At 34.5% G+C, this 13,905-nt stretch overlaps 1 protein-coding gene and 1 non-coding gene across 7 annotated transcripts in view; both read left to right on the forward strand.

The window, feature by feature from the left end:
• The window catches only part of LOC117112677, a 34,123-nt gene that overhangs the window by 12,925 nt on the left and 7,293 nt on the right, over nt 1-13,905 (forward strand). The window contains exon 1 of one of the 6 annotated variants that reach the window (XM_033255809.1): nt 3,655-3,785. The exons of 3 other annotated variants lie outside the window; for them this stretch is intronic. The gene's annotated coding sequence lies outside the window, so the exon portion shown is untranslated. Of the gene's footprint in view, nt 1-3,654; nt 3,896-9,731; nt 9,804-13,905 lie in introns of those variants that run through there. 2 more of the 6 variants (XM_033255808.1, XM_033255813.1) reach the window with 2 other exon arrangements.
• Nucleotides 9,367-9,439, forward strand: Trnat-ugu. Its single transcript has one exon. It is a non-coding gene; the product is annotated as a tRNA-Thr (tRNA).

Below are 13,905 nucleotides of genomic sequence, written 5' to 3' on the forward strand. Positions count from 1 at the left end.
ATCACTCAACAAGAGTATGTCCAACTAAAGTTTGTTGTGTCAAAGCACTGGAAATATGGAAGTCTTAATATGCTGAAAGTTTTACTAAGACTGTTTGTGTCACAAATAGGTCAGGCAGAGTTACAGAACGCCAGCGATGTAATGGGTTTACTTAGATTATTGGAGGGAGTAGGTGTGGTCAACCGTTCAAACCCTGCAATCATCTTTGAAGCTGTTAAAATTTCTGGCCTTGAGGGGGTAGAATCAGAGATAAAAAAAATTGGTCCTATATTTGAAAGTTTTACACTTAAAAATGTGAAAATACGCATATTTTCCCGTTATCGTCAAAAACTGATCAAATTTGGCAAAATATTAAAAACGTCTTCTGTTAAGACGATTGGTGAAATGCACAAAATTGACGTGAGTGTACACAAATGGGATCCGTGGATTTTAATATGTGTACTGGAAGAAGAAAATGTAATCAAACATAATTCAGCGAAGGAATTTGTTGAATTATTAAGGAAGTACAATATGAATGATGAAGCGGATATATTAGGCAGTAAATTATAAGCTGATTGTCCATCACTAAAGTGATATACTTGTGGCGTACTATTTAAAATTTTGAAAACATTTTCTGAAATTAATCAGTTTTATAACAATTTTATGTTGAAACGCAAACAGAATGTAAATAATCATAGCACGTTTTTTTTTTTTAGCATTGTGCTATGTTTAATGTAGTGATACCTGTGTCAGTGATTTTTTGTAGGCCTATGTTGCATTACGTTTTGTAATAATTGTGTGAATATTTTCAATAAAAAACAATTGTTTTTAGTTGATTTGAAACAAGCTTAATAGATAGAGTTAAGAAGGTAAAAAACTAAGCTGTATACGATATCGAATATATGAAACGTGTAGGCTGCCGGCACCTAGCCTCTGACGATTAGTGCCAAAAATTTTTCACAAAAACGTGATGCAATAATGACAAAATTATTATTTTTTATTTTCGCTAAATATTTCATCCGCTCCAAATTGCTTTCCTATTCTTCTTTCTTTCTACGCATCTTCCATATTTTCGTTAAAGTATTTTTTTTAAATTTTCCTTAATAAATATTTAAGCATAATATTTATATAAATATACATTTATATGTATATCATAATTAAGACAGATTTTTTACACATACATTATTAATTATTTTTTGTAAATATAACTCTTAACATTTAAGGGCTAGTCTCTATATACTTGTAACTATAGTTAACATAATACAATCTTTGTTCAATTGAAAGTCGTAGATATGTCCTGCTCTTGACCGCCCTAGAGTCACTCTCAGATAGGCTTATCTTCATATGACTTCTATGAATGGATACTTGGCTCAAAGCAAGAAATCAAGTTGTCTTTACCCAGTACCGTTCGTGTTTTTTTCGGCGGGAAATTTTATAACTATATTAACTATGTTTCTCAGTGTGTTAATATTTTATTCATCAACTAATTATTACTGTATATTTTAGTCAGTGTTTTTCAAATAACTATGTTCACATTTAAGCTCCCTTGCTGCGATGTGAATAAGTAAACCTGAATATATTGATTGATTGATTTATTGATTGATTGATCGACTGACTAACTTACTGTCTGACTGATAGATTGATTGATTTTCTTTAGTTTTTCTCTCTTAAAATTCTTATACAGTATTTGTAATGTTTTATTTATTGGACAGTAGTTTTGACTGAACTTTCATAATTGCTTTAGCTGATTTGAAAGAGGCCTATAAGATTTGGAAGTTATAAGTTTAAGCTGTGGCGAAATATTCGTAACAGTTTGATTGAAACAGAAATTGATTGATTTATTGTATTTTTTGTTTTGCTTGATTATAATTTTTAGTAATGGAATTTAATTCTCAATGTGCTAATATTTCATTCATAAACTAAATTGTACAATATTTTAAAGTCAGTGTTTTTCTAATGAATTATCTCTCAATCTGAGCTCTCTTGCTGCAAACGAGCAATTTTATGTACATATATTTTTATGTAAATAAATAAGCCTGAATATATTAATTGATTGATTGGTTAGTTGATTGATTGATTGATTGGGTTATTGAATGATTGATTAATTGCTGACTGACTGACTGATTGATTAAAATTCGTATATTTTGTATTTTTTTATTTATTGGACAGTAGTTTAGATTAGACTTTCTTCGTTGCATGGTTGCTGTTTCGCTTATTTGTATTCATACTGTATATGTATGAAGAATGTAAATGTTTCTTTAAATTGAATTGAATTGGAATAGAAAAAAAAATGTTATTTAGCTTGACATAGTTACCACAATAATAAAGTAATATTTCTATTCCTCTCTGGTTGTACCACACTTTTTTTTGCTTTAGTGCGTGCTGTGCCATATATAAATTTTGCAATGTGTCAATTCACTGAAAATGGTTATTGTAATTCGAATAACTATTTTATATTTCCAAAGGTATATTTTATTGATTTTATAGTATAATTTCTCTATGTAATATTTTTGTTTTCAAAGTACAGTAATTGTCACTTTGTAAGTACAGTATTTTATTTTTGGAGATGTATGTGCATAAATAAAAAAAAAATCAATATACAAAAAAAAAAGAATAAATAAATAAAATAAAAGTAAGAAAAAGCAAGCAAAAAAATTCCAATCAAATTAAACGTTTTTGAAAAATCTGGTGTAAACTGTTTGCCCTTAAATCACTTAAAATCACTTTAATTGGTCCTCACATGTACACCCTACCATAGACAAACACCAAATATTAGGAGGCACATTATGGTCTATGCTTCGGCAAAGCATTGAACAGTTCCAAGCATGGGAAGTGACCTAAGTGCCGACCAGAAAAACCCAGTGCAAAAGAAAAGGGAAAAATTAAGTATGCAAGAAAAAAGAAAACAGGAAAATCAACAAAAAACAATGCTTTTCCAGCTACTGCAGGGAAAATATTATTATTAATATTATTATTATTAATTTTAATATTAATATAATATTATTATTATTATTATTAATTTTAATATTAATATTAATATTATTATTATTATTATTATTATTATTATTATTATTATTATTATTATTATTATTATTATTATTATTACATATCACATGATTCGTTTCCGGCAAAGGAATTATAGTTCAATAATTGTTTCAAGGGATATTTTATTTCACAATCATTGTTTACATTCACGATTTTGCATATCAATAATTGATACCTTGGTAGGAAACACAATGGCTTAATAAAAGGCCAAAAAAATATTTTGTTTGCCCTCCTCCACCCGCCCCTAACTCACTGAAAAAAAATATGGGCGGAAAAACAATACAAATTAAAAAAATGTGAGTGAATTTATCTTTATTTTTTTACAAATTAATCTAAAGTTGTTGTCTGATGTAAGATATCGCCATTCTTGGCCTCTATGGGTTACTTTTATTCCATCTGAGGAGTATTAAAAAATAATAATAATAATAATAAGCAAACTTTTTCCACCCGCCCCTATTTATCATTTTTTTTAAAGAAGGGCAAACAAACAATTTATGTTATTTGGCCTTAGCATCAACACTATTAAAACATAAGCCGTAATTTAGTCACATTATATCTACTCTTTGCGTGTATTACCCTACAACAAGTAATTGCACAAGGCTGGGATAAAATTGACATATGCTTTCAGTTGATTAATATTCATGATATGGATTTAGTGTAGCATGTCAGGCTAGAAAGTTCACGTTATTCACCCAGCGACCGAAACCGGGAAGTTAACAAATATTAACAGTTTCGTGATAACATAGCAAACTCCGCTGCAGGTAAGTCACGTTAGATCGGCCATTGTTCTGATCATCATACACACATTTTGGTGTATCATTATTCCGACTGTACGAATTACCTGTATATTTGGACAATCATTATACAAAAGGTAAATCACTGTAAAAGTATATTAAATATTATTTATAGTTTTTATAGTCCTTGATACTACGTTAAAACGAAGTGGTACTATCATAAACAGGGCGTGGCTATAGGTACACATTATTAGTATTATAATGTAATATTATTATTAGCAGTAGTACAGGCCTGTAGCGTGACTTAAAGGTTCATCGTTTCAGTGGAAAGTGGACCTTTATCTCAGGTACTCTGGAGAGCATTGTAAATATATCTACGAATAGGCCTATCAATTTTTGGTTTTTAAATGCGGACCTTCTCCAGTTTTTGGGCGGTTCGTCGTAACCCCCCTTAATCAAATACTTGAGAACATTTAATGTTAAACAAGTCCTAAGCAAGGCTACACCTAAATTCTAAACGCTGTTTTACAGTGTAGTAGCAGGTGGCAGCAGTAGTAGTAGAGTAGGCCTAAATAGTAGTAGTAATAGTAATAGTAATTCAAAACTGAAGGGTGACAGGATTTGCATATGGCGGGGGAGGGGTCCATGGTCTTGGCGCGTGTTGGGGGAGGGGTGATGTCCCCGACGAGAGTAAATTGGGCGTTGTCGGTGGGGACAGTGATCCAGGAGCCTCCAAAGATGTTGACAATTTAGGGGTTTTAAAAAGGCTTATTTATTTTGTTGATTTTTGAGTCTACTATTATATAAGCCTACTTTTTTCCTTCCTTACGAATTGTGGTTTTCCTCCCAAAAGGGGTGGGGAAGTTTTCACTGACGGGAAAGGGGATTCCCCCGCCACCTATTAGAGGTACTATTAGTAGACGTTAGAAATGTTATTATCTCAACTGCTACCAACAGAAATACTACAGGACAGTAGGCCTATGCTTCGGAAAACCGTATCATTAGCTTTTATTTTAATAAATCTGGTCTTCAGGGGAAAATAATTACATTATTAGACTGAAAATCACTATTACGAGCTTCACTTTGCTCATTCAGCCATGTAGGATTATAATATTGGTAGGCCTACTTCATCTTCATATTGGTTTTACTTAGTTCCTGAATCAGGAAATCATTCAGAACGTAGAGGAAGTTTGTTATCTATATTTATAAAATACAAACTCTTAAAAAATGTTTAGTTAAAGTAGGCCTGTCAACATATCATTTAATGTATTAAGTGTAGCTATAGTTTTAACACAATTTTTATTAAGTGTAGCTATAGTTTTAACACAATTTTTATAACTCCAGTACATTTTTATTTAAACATGAATTCTCACATTGCTGTTAAATTTCTATTCCTTATCAGAACGACATAAACTTTACTATAGGTAAACTGAATGCGTTGATAAACAATACTGAGTTTCTTGTCACGTAAAGTCCTACATAATAATGGCATTCCTGAGAATTCTTCATAGTAGTAATGGAAGAGTAGATGAAAATTCACATTGTTCACCAATCCTTTTAATTTTTTTTTCATTCAGTGTTTGTATTCTTAATTATTTGTCCGAAGAGCAACGCTAAGCTTTATATTTCCATATCAAAAAATGGTTTATCTATGTCGCGTCATATTATACCATCTACCGTTTGACAACAGGTACGTTCACATAAGCTATCGTGATAAACTTATCATGATCTATTCATCATGATAACTTTAGCATGTTAGAGAAAACCGTTCATATAGAAACCATCATCATGATCTATTTATGCTAATGCGAATCAACATGCTCCACTAGATCACAATAAGGTGATTAAGCTGAGCACGTTATTTGATTCTGGTTGGTTCACATAAAATGACTGGCTTGATCATGATCCACTAGATCACGTTAAATTCTGAATGTGAACCTAGCTAATGTTAGAGAAGTTTACATTCATCTATTCAAAAGTCAAATAACATGAAAATGAATGAATGAATAAATGAATAAATAAAATAAAATAAACAAGTTTCAGTAGTGGGTAGTAGTAGTAGTAGTAGTAGTAGTAGTAGTAGTAGTAGTAGTAGTAGTAGTAGTAGCAGCAGCACCACCAACATCAGTAGGGGTTGCGCCGGGAATGCAATGTTGGCGCCAGAGGGGATCAGGGGTTACATTGCATACTCTTCTTTTATTCAAAATGTTTTGGTTTTGGAAGCTGATTTCAACATTAAAGAACATAGCCTACATGAAGTCATATTATAGTAACTCGATGCCTATCAAATAAGCAATAAAAATTCGCCATAATTCGTGAAATATCGGTGGCTCCGTGACCCCACCGGGGTCCCTAGGTGGCCCCTCTGGCCCCCAGCCAAGTGAAACTCGATTCGCTCCACTATCCCCTCCCCCGACGGGCAGGTCCTGGCGCCATCACTGCAAGAATGCCCCAACGAGAGCCCACTCTCCCCGACAAGGACGTCCACGCCCAATCCCCTCCGTCGAGGAATCTTAGCCTTCCCCCGGTCGGGGGAAAAATAAATTTGTCGTGGACTTTTTTTTAAATTAAAATTTAATATTTTTTTTTTTTTGTTAATTATGGGATTTTTTTTTTATTTGAATAGGATGTCAGAGTACTAGTCCGCTGTCGTGGGTACTAACCCCCTGTCAGAGGTACCAGCTCCCTGTCGGGGAAGAGCTGGAGCACAACACTGCAACTCATACGATCGCAATAGTATACAACACCTCACACATACTGTACGGTAGCACTGCTCGCACTAAACAGTTTATAATCCTAAAACGTTGACAGCTTAGTAGGTCTAGCTTGAATTGTACTTTCGGCGCTCGAGATTTGATATTTCCTCGACAAGCTTGCTTGAAATTCCCCGACAGGGAGACCAAGCAGGGGGAAGAGGTCCCCGACGGGGGTCATTTTCCCCCTGGACCCCCGATAGCGCCGATCCCGAGCAACAGTGTTCAAAAGCAAACGAGTGCAATTCGTTAGCACATGCTGCAGGAAAAATGGGAGCGTCACAACTCAAGTTAGCTGGTGACACACTAAATATTTTCAAATAGGCAACTATATTCAATATGATTTAGTTTTAAAAAAATCATTAAAAAATATATAGCCACTGGCAAAAACTATAAGCCTACTTACCATGTGATTATTTAATCAAACGCTATCTAACTAGTAGATTATTAATAGATTAAACTAGTAAATTAAAAAGAGCCCAGCTAAACAATATTACGTTATAATAACGTTACAGTTTGGTGATAAAAACGAAAAACGTTAGTTTGTAGATCCATATGTACGTACTTGACCTAATTTCACGTCACAACGTTTGAACGTTCTTATAACGTTGTATGAACGTTATTTTGTGACATACCAAAACCACAATGTTCTCGAACGTTATAAGAACGTGCGTTTTGTGTATGCCATTGCACAAACCATGCTTATGAATAATTTATTTAATTACTATTTGATGAGGGAGGGTTAATTTTTAATGGTCATTTCATCTTTGCTTTCTAGCAAAACGTCTTTCTTCCTTGATTTTAGAAATCAATTTATTTATTCAGGCTACTTAGTTCACTTTAAGAGGTACTTTAAAAGGTACCGGTATAAGAGGGGAAACCTCAATCTATAATTAAGCTTTTATAGTTTAACCAGTGCTCCACTATGAGCGTTTTAGACAGTCGTATTAGAGTGCCAGTGGTTTTTTATCTGCACGTATACATTATAAGTATCTATGGACTATTGGTACGATACTTGCTTTGATGATGAAAGGTTGCAGGTTCCATTCGATTTTATACACATTGACACAAATAAAAAAAATTACACTGAAGGTTTATATTTTTGATACGACAATGACATCGATATCCTATAACTATTACAACTATATATATACTATATATATATATAAATATATATAACTATATATGTATATATATATTATATATATTATATTTTTAATACGACAATGACATCGATCTCCTATAACTATATAACTATATATATAAATATATATATATCGATTTATATATATATATATATATATATATATATATATGTGTGTGTGTGTGTGTATGTATGTGTGGGTATGTGCGTGTGTGTGTGGGGTGTGTGTGTGTGTGTGTATGCGCGGGTGTGTGTGTGTGTGTGTGATGCTATAAATATGTATAAATTAATTTTGAATGTTAAAGGAGATGAATCTACGAGTGTGAAAAAATAGGGACTCAAGCCCGGTACCTACTGTCTATGCAGTCGCATTAACCAACTTGGCCATTTGGGGCTTTGTTGGGGCTTCAAATCGATTAAAGCAGCTAATATTTCAAACTCATAATAATATGCGCATGTGTAATTGGACTGTCACGCCAAAATCGGTCCGGGCTAAAATCGGTATGGGGGACCGATTTTGGTTATTGGTCCGGTTTTGGCCGGACCAGTAATTTACAACTCAATGTTGTTTATAAGCCAAATTTTACTTTCTCTTACGCAATCAAACATAACCTGCACATTCAAATTTGGAGGGGCCGACTGGGACCTCCTTCGAACCTGCCACTTCCGAGTGGTGAAACTAGGTTCCGATGGGTCCTTTTTCGAGAGTGCAGTCATTACACAGGTTAAGAATGCTATATTTAGTAAAATAATGACCAGATCACAATTAGTTTTAAAAATAATATGAAACACAGTGTATTGCAAAAATTATATAAAAATAAATTGTTCAAAATTTCTTATCAATTCCATAATTATATGAAATGAGATGCTTATTCCTCAATGAATAAATAAAATTAAGTGCAAGAAACACGAACACATGCCCTACAACAGTCCCGGTCAGGGTGGTAGGACAAACGCCAGGGAAAATCAGCAATTTTGATTAGATACTTATTAACTGATAGATAAGCCTACTTATTAACCAATTCAACTGATCGATTTACACATTTTTGATTTAAAGAATTACTATGGCATGGCCAAGACCTCCCAATATACATGCGTACAACCCGTAGCTGAGCTAATGGCCCTGGTCGAGACGAATACGTGTCAAATCTTTTAGAGTATTTTTGCATATATGAGGCATGTTGTGGCAAAATGGTTAAGTTGTCGCACAGTCCAGTATTGAGTAAATGAGCTATAAAATATGGGAGCTCAAAAAATTTCTACAAAACCCAAATTTGTTTTTCACTTTAGATCAACAGTTTAATGTCTCATTAATCATATTCCAAAGTATTAGTTCTGAAAGCGGTTTAACAAATTGTTTATTTAACGTTATTTTTCATAGTTCGTTTTATTAAACAGTGTATGCACAAATGACTTTGAAAGGCAATTACTCAAAATCCTGTTTATCTTGACTCTAAGAGTACGGTACTTTCACTTTCCAATAACTTAGGCTTGAAATGTTCAATTTGAATGAATGACCTCTCATTTTAAAGATCACATACTCAGGTATCTGAAAATACCAATAACTTGAATTTCAATTTTTGCTACATCTTAGCCATTTTGCCACAACATGCCCCATATGTTCTTTACTGTACGGAAGAATGCTGTTTTGAGGCATAGCATTGTGTAATACAATGTTCCCGACGGGTATTTGGACCTGTTCAACCATGAAGCCTTCGTGGTCTAGTGGTTATGACGCTCGCCTTGTCAGCGAGAGGTCGCAGGTTCGAATCCTGTCGGAGACATTTTATTACACAATGATTTGTCATAGGACTTAATTCGTTGAAAAGCTACAGGGTAGCCTACGATGTTCCATCATGTCCTTATTAAACACTGTATATGTACCTTTGATGATTTATATTATATTTATTTCTTAGTAAAAATAAAATACCCAAGGATTTGAACGGAATACCCAAGAACCCAAGACCAAGTCAAAATACCCAAGATTTTGGGTAAATACCCGAGCAATGGTCACGTTCGTACTCTCTTCTTCTTGCTCTCATCAACTAATTACAGCACAATGAGTGCTTACTGATCGGTCCGCATAGATTTTGAGGGAAAAAAGCTTTCGGTGGGAAATTAGAGATTGAACGACCAATGAAAATGAAGGTGATGGTTTAAGTCTAATTTTGAGCCTATTTTGCATACATCATAAAAAGGAAAATAAAAGACATGTTCATGTGTGTTTCAAAACAGAATATAAATAATATATATATATATATATATATATGTAATATATATATATATATATTAATATATATGTAATATTATTACACTATTAAAAATATAACAAGTAGTATATCTGTGTACATAGCTCATCATTATGATTGGCTCGGTAAGCATAAGCACGTCCGCAAAAGCTTAGGAATCGTTCCTTCCGTCAAAATCTATTGCGGGCGTAAGATACCCAAGTGTGCTGAGCACAGCAAAGTAAATTTCAGCGGACTGGTTTTGGCTTATGTGGACTACATTTGGCAAGTAATTATGAGACCAAAATCAGTTCACCAGACCGATTCTTGCCCCGGACCAAATTTTTCCTGACAGGACAACGGTACTCCTCGATGTACCATAATGAAAACTTTACTCCTATTTTCAGCACAAGCTTACTTAGTCAGGTAAATTTGACCTACATCGTGATGCATGAACGCATTCACCACAGACCAACTACCAACAGTGCTAAAAACGATTTTGAATAAAAATCCTTGAATAAAAGAAAAATGATCACTGGTGTCTTAAATAAAAAGCTTCAGACTTTATACGCAACACTTGACCGTTTATCCTCAACGTTTAGCTACTTGTGGTTGCCCTGGTTATGTCAAGCAGAAGATGTTAGCATACCAAGAAAATACCTATTTTAGCCTTTTTTCCGAAGAAATACGTTTTTATAAATAAATCATGATATAATAGACGCTAAATAGTTTTGCGGTAATGCTATAAATATATTATACATTTTGAAGGATTTAGAAGTGGCATTTGCGATATGGAAAATATGTGCCTTTACCAGGATTCGAACCCTAGACGCTTTTACCAACTGGGCCATTGAGCCTTTGTTTGGAATTCGATTTTAAAGCATATTATTTAAATCGTGGAAATGCTTGTGGAAATCTTGTGGAAATGCTATATGGTGTGAAAAATCATGTGCCTCAACAGGATTCGCACCCGGGAACTTTTCCTTATCAAATAATCTCCATCTAGTTCTTCGCATTCATGCGTATGAGTAGTTGGACAACGCTAGCCCTTGATTCATGACAAAATTTGTGGGAATAACAGAATACTTTAAACCGTCTTGTGGAAATGCTATATGGTGTGAAAAAATAGGTGCCTCAACAGGATTCGAACTCAGGAAGTTTTTCTTTAAATCAAATATGTATCTCTCCAAAGTACAGTAAATTTTTTCCCACAAAATTGTTGTTTTCCAGTATTTTGCCTTTAATAATCAAATCTCATCCACTCTCGTATTTGCTTTGACTTATATAAAACTTTAGTTTTCTAAGTGTTATGATGTAACAATATAATATTATGATGATAACATTCTATAATGGATATAGCATTAGAGTATAAATATGAAAACAATGAAAAAATATGATTAATGGTGTGTTACAAACATAAAAGGGTGAATGAAAGAAATATAATAGTATTCATATAATATATCATCATAAGCATTATTTACAGACTACTGTTTTATCTGGCGTTCATTTTCATTGCTGTAGAATGCTTTCACTGCAACATATTTTGGCAAAGCTATTATCAGCAGTCTGTTATTCTATGACTATCATTATTGACTATTATTAACATGTAGCATTATGTAAAACACCATATTCTTCTTTATTATAAATAGTATTGAGTATACATGCTATCTCTTATACACATCTAGATGTTTGAAAATGTAGAACTTGTAGAACTGGGTATTATCACTCTACAGACTGTTTCATGCTAATGCAATCTTCATGAGTGAGAGAATACAAGGGTTGTGCGAGTATATGAATGCTAAGACAGGTGAAAATGCAAATGAATTGTTTTTAAGTAGGTATTTGTTGCTGTGCCTGCATTCAGACAATAGCTCGGTTCTTTTGTTTAGTGTTGACTGTTTGTCTGAATATATTATGTGAAGTTTCTCGGTTATGCACAGGTTGCAGCGTTTTGTTTTTGGGGAGTAAGCCGATGCTCTGTCGATGATAGACCATTTAATGTTGTAGGGTGTGTTGCTATCTTTTAGTTTCCATACGTATTTGGAGAGTACGGTGCTGTTTCTGTGTTTGGGGGTATTAAAAGTGTATTTGTGGTTTGTGTATCGGGTTTTGAATGGTGTGTCAGTGAGCCCGATGTAGCATTTTTTGTCATCATCTGAGTAGACAGTGGCTTTGTAGATGATGGATGAGGTGAGGCAATTTCCAGAGAGTGGACATTCATCTTTTTTCCTGCAATTGCAGAGAGTTTTTGGCTGTTGTTGCTTAGCAACCAGAAGCTGTTGTTGTGGGCTTTGATTATACTGCCCATGTTTCTTGAGCAGCTATAGCTGACTTTGACATTGTTCTTGTTAAAGAGCTTATGTAAAATGTTGCCACTCGGGAAATGCTTTTTGACCAGGTTAAGGAATGATTTTCCGATGTTGGTTTTCACTCCTTTGCTGAATGGTGGGTTGTACCAGATTATTTTTCTGCTTCTATTTGTCTTTGAAGATTTTGGTTGTGGAGGCTGGTATTCCATTTTGTGCTGGAATCCGCTGTTTTGTAGAGCTTGTTCGTAGTCAGAGGCGGCCTGGTGGAATGATTCACTAAAATCAGATATATTGGATATGCGTCTGTTAATAGATGCGGGAATTTGTTTCAGGATAGATGGGGGATGGTTGGATTTGCTGTTGACGTAGAGTAGTTGGTTGTTTGGTTTGCTGTAAGGCTTGAAGGTTATACACATCTAGATGTGTATAAGAGACAGTATATATACAGTGTATATATAATTGATGAAAAATGAAAAACCGTTATATATACGAAAGTATAATAAAGATAGATATAATATTTTTCCTCATTTTATCGCATTGTCTTGGTGATGAACTGTTCATGACAGCGAGGCCATCATCTCGGTAGAGACCGACGTTGGTTTTGCCGAGTATTGGGATGAGGGAGGAGATGACGAAGGATCCGACAAGTTCGCATATTTCGGCCCCGTCGAAGCTTCCCATTGTAACGTCAAACATGTCATCCGAGTTTTTCTTGGTCCATGTTGAATCGTTACCAAACAATATTGATTTTCGGGAGTGCAAGATGACATTTGTTTCGTGTTCGGAGATGCTGGTGTACTTTCGTGCGTACTGGATCGCATCTGTTAACAATTTTTTTGTGATGGATGGGTAGAATTCCACGATATCAAAGGAGATGAATGTGCTGCTTGATTTGTATGGGATGTGTTTGAACCATTCAGTGACAGCAGCGGTGTTTTTCCATTGGTTCATTCGGGTTTTTGTGAGCAGGTCACGGTTTATCCGGTCGAGGATTGTCTTGCTTATGAGTCCGGTTTCTGATTTTGATGGGTTTATGAGTCTGCAGCTTGGTTTATTTAGGAAGTTTTCTTTATGATCTTTGAGTGTTATAAAAGCCTCTTTTTCAGCAATGGTTTCCCTTGTATTCTCTCACTCCTGAAGATTGCATTAGCATGAAACAGTCTGTAGAGTGATAATACCCAGTTCTACAAGTTCTACATTTTCAATACTTTCAATATTTGCTGTTTTATGGGTTTTTCCCATTTGCCTTTTAAAATTTATATATTCTTAAAGAATCTCTATTGAGATCCAGCGGGCCGCCACTGATGCACGGTAGAGATTGTATCTTTAGATCTCCGATCTTGTTCACAAATTCACGGACTAGTGCTGTCTCGTAAGAATCTCGTAGGACGCGTTAAGAATGACAAAATATTCTCTGTATCTACTGGAACCGAGCCACATAGCTTGAATTCCACTATTTGCATTCACACCTGGGCTGTGTATATATATTGCCTTGGTTTGGCTCTGTAATCATTAGTGGTCGTGGGACTAGTTTGGGCCCTACCTAGGCTGGTCGAACGTTTCGTTTGGGTCTATACCCTAGCTACACTGATGAGGCCTAGAAGGCCGAAACGGATCCGTCTGCAGATATTGGGATTCCTTCCAGTGGATGCTTAGTTTATTTTGTCATTCTGATCGGATTTTCTCTACTGTTCCGTTTTAATTTTAAATAGT

The sequence above is a fragment of the Anneissia japonica genome, unplaced genomic scaffold (genome assembly GCF_011630105.1).
Source record: "Anneissia japonica isolate Jap-2015-1 unplaced genomic scaffold, ASM1163010v1 scaffold288053_len460827_cov147, whole genome shotgun sequence".
In the NCBI taxonomy this organism is placed as follows: domain Eukaryota; kingdom Metazoa; phylum Echinodermata; class Crinoidea; order Comatulida; family Comatulidae; genus Anneissia; species Anneissia japonica.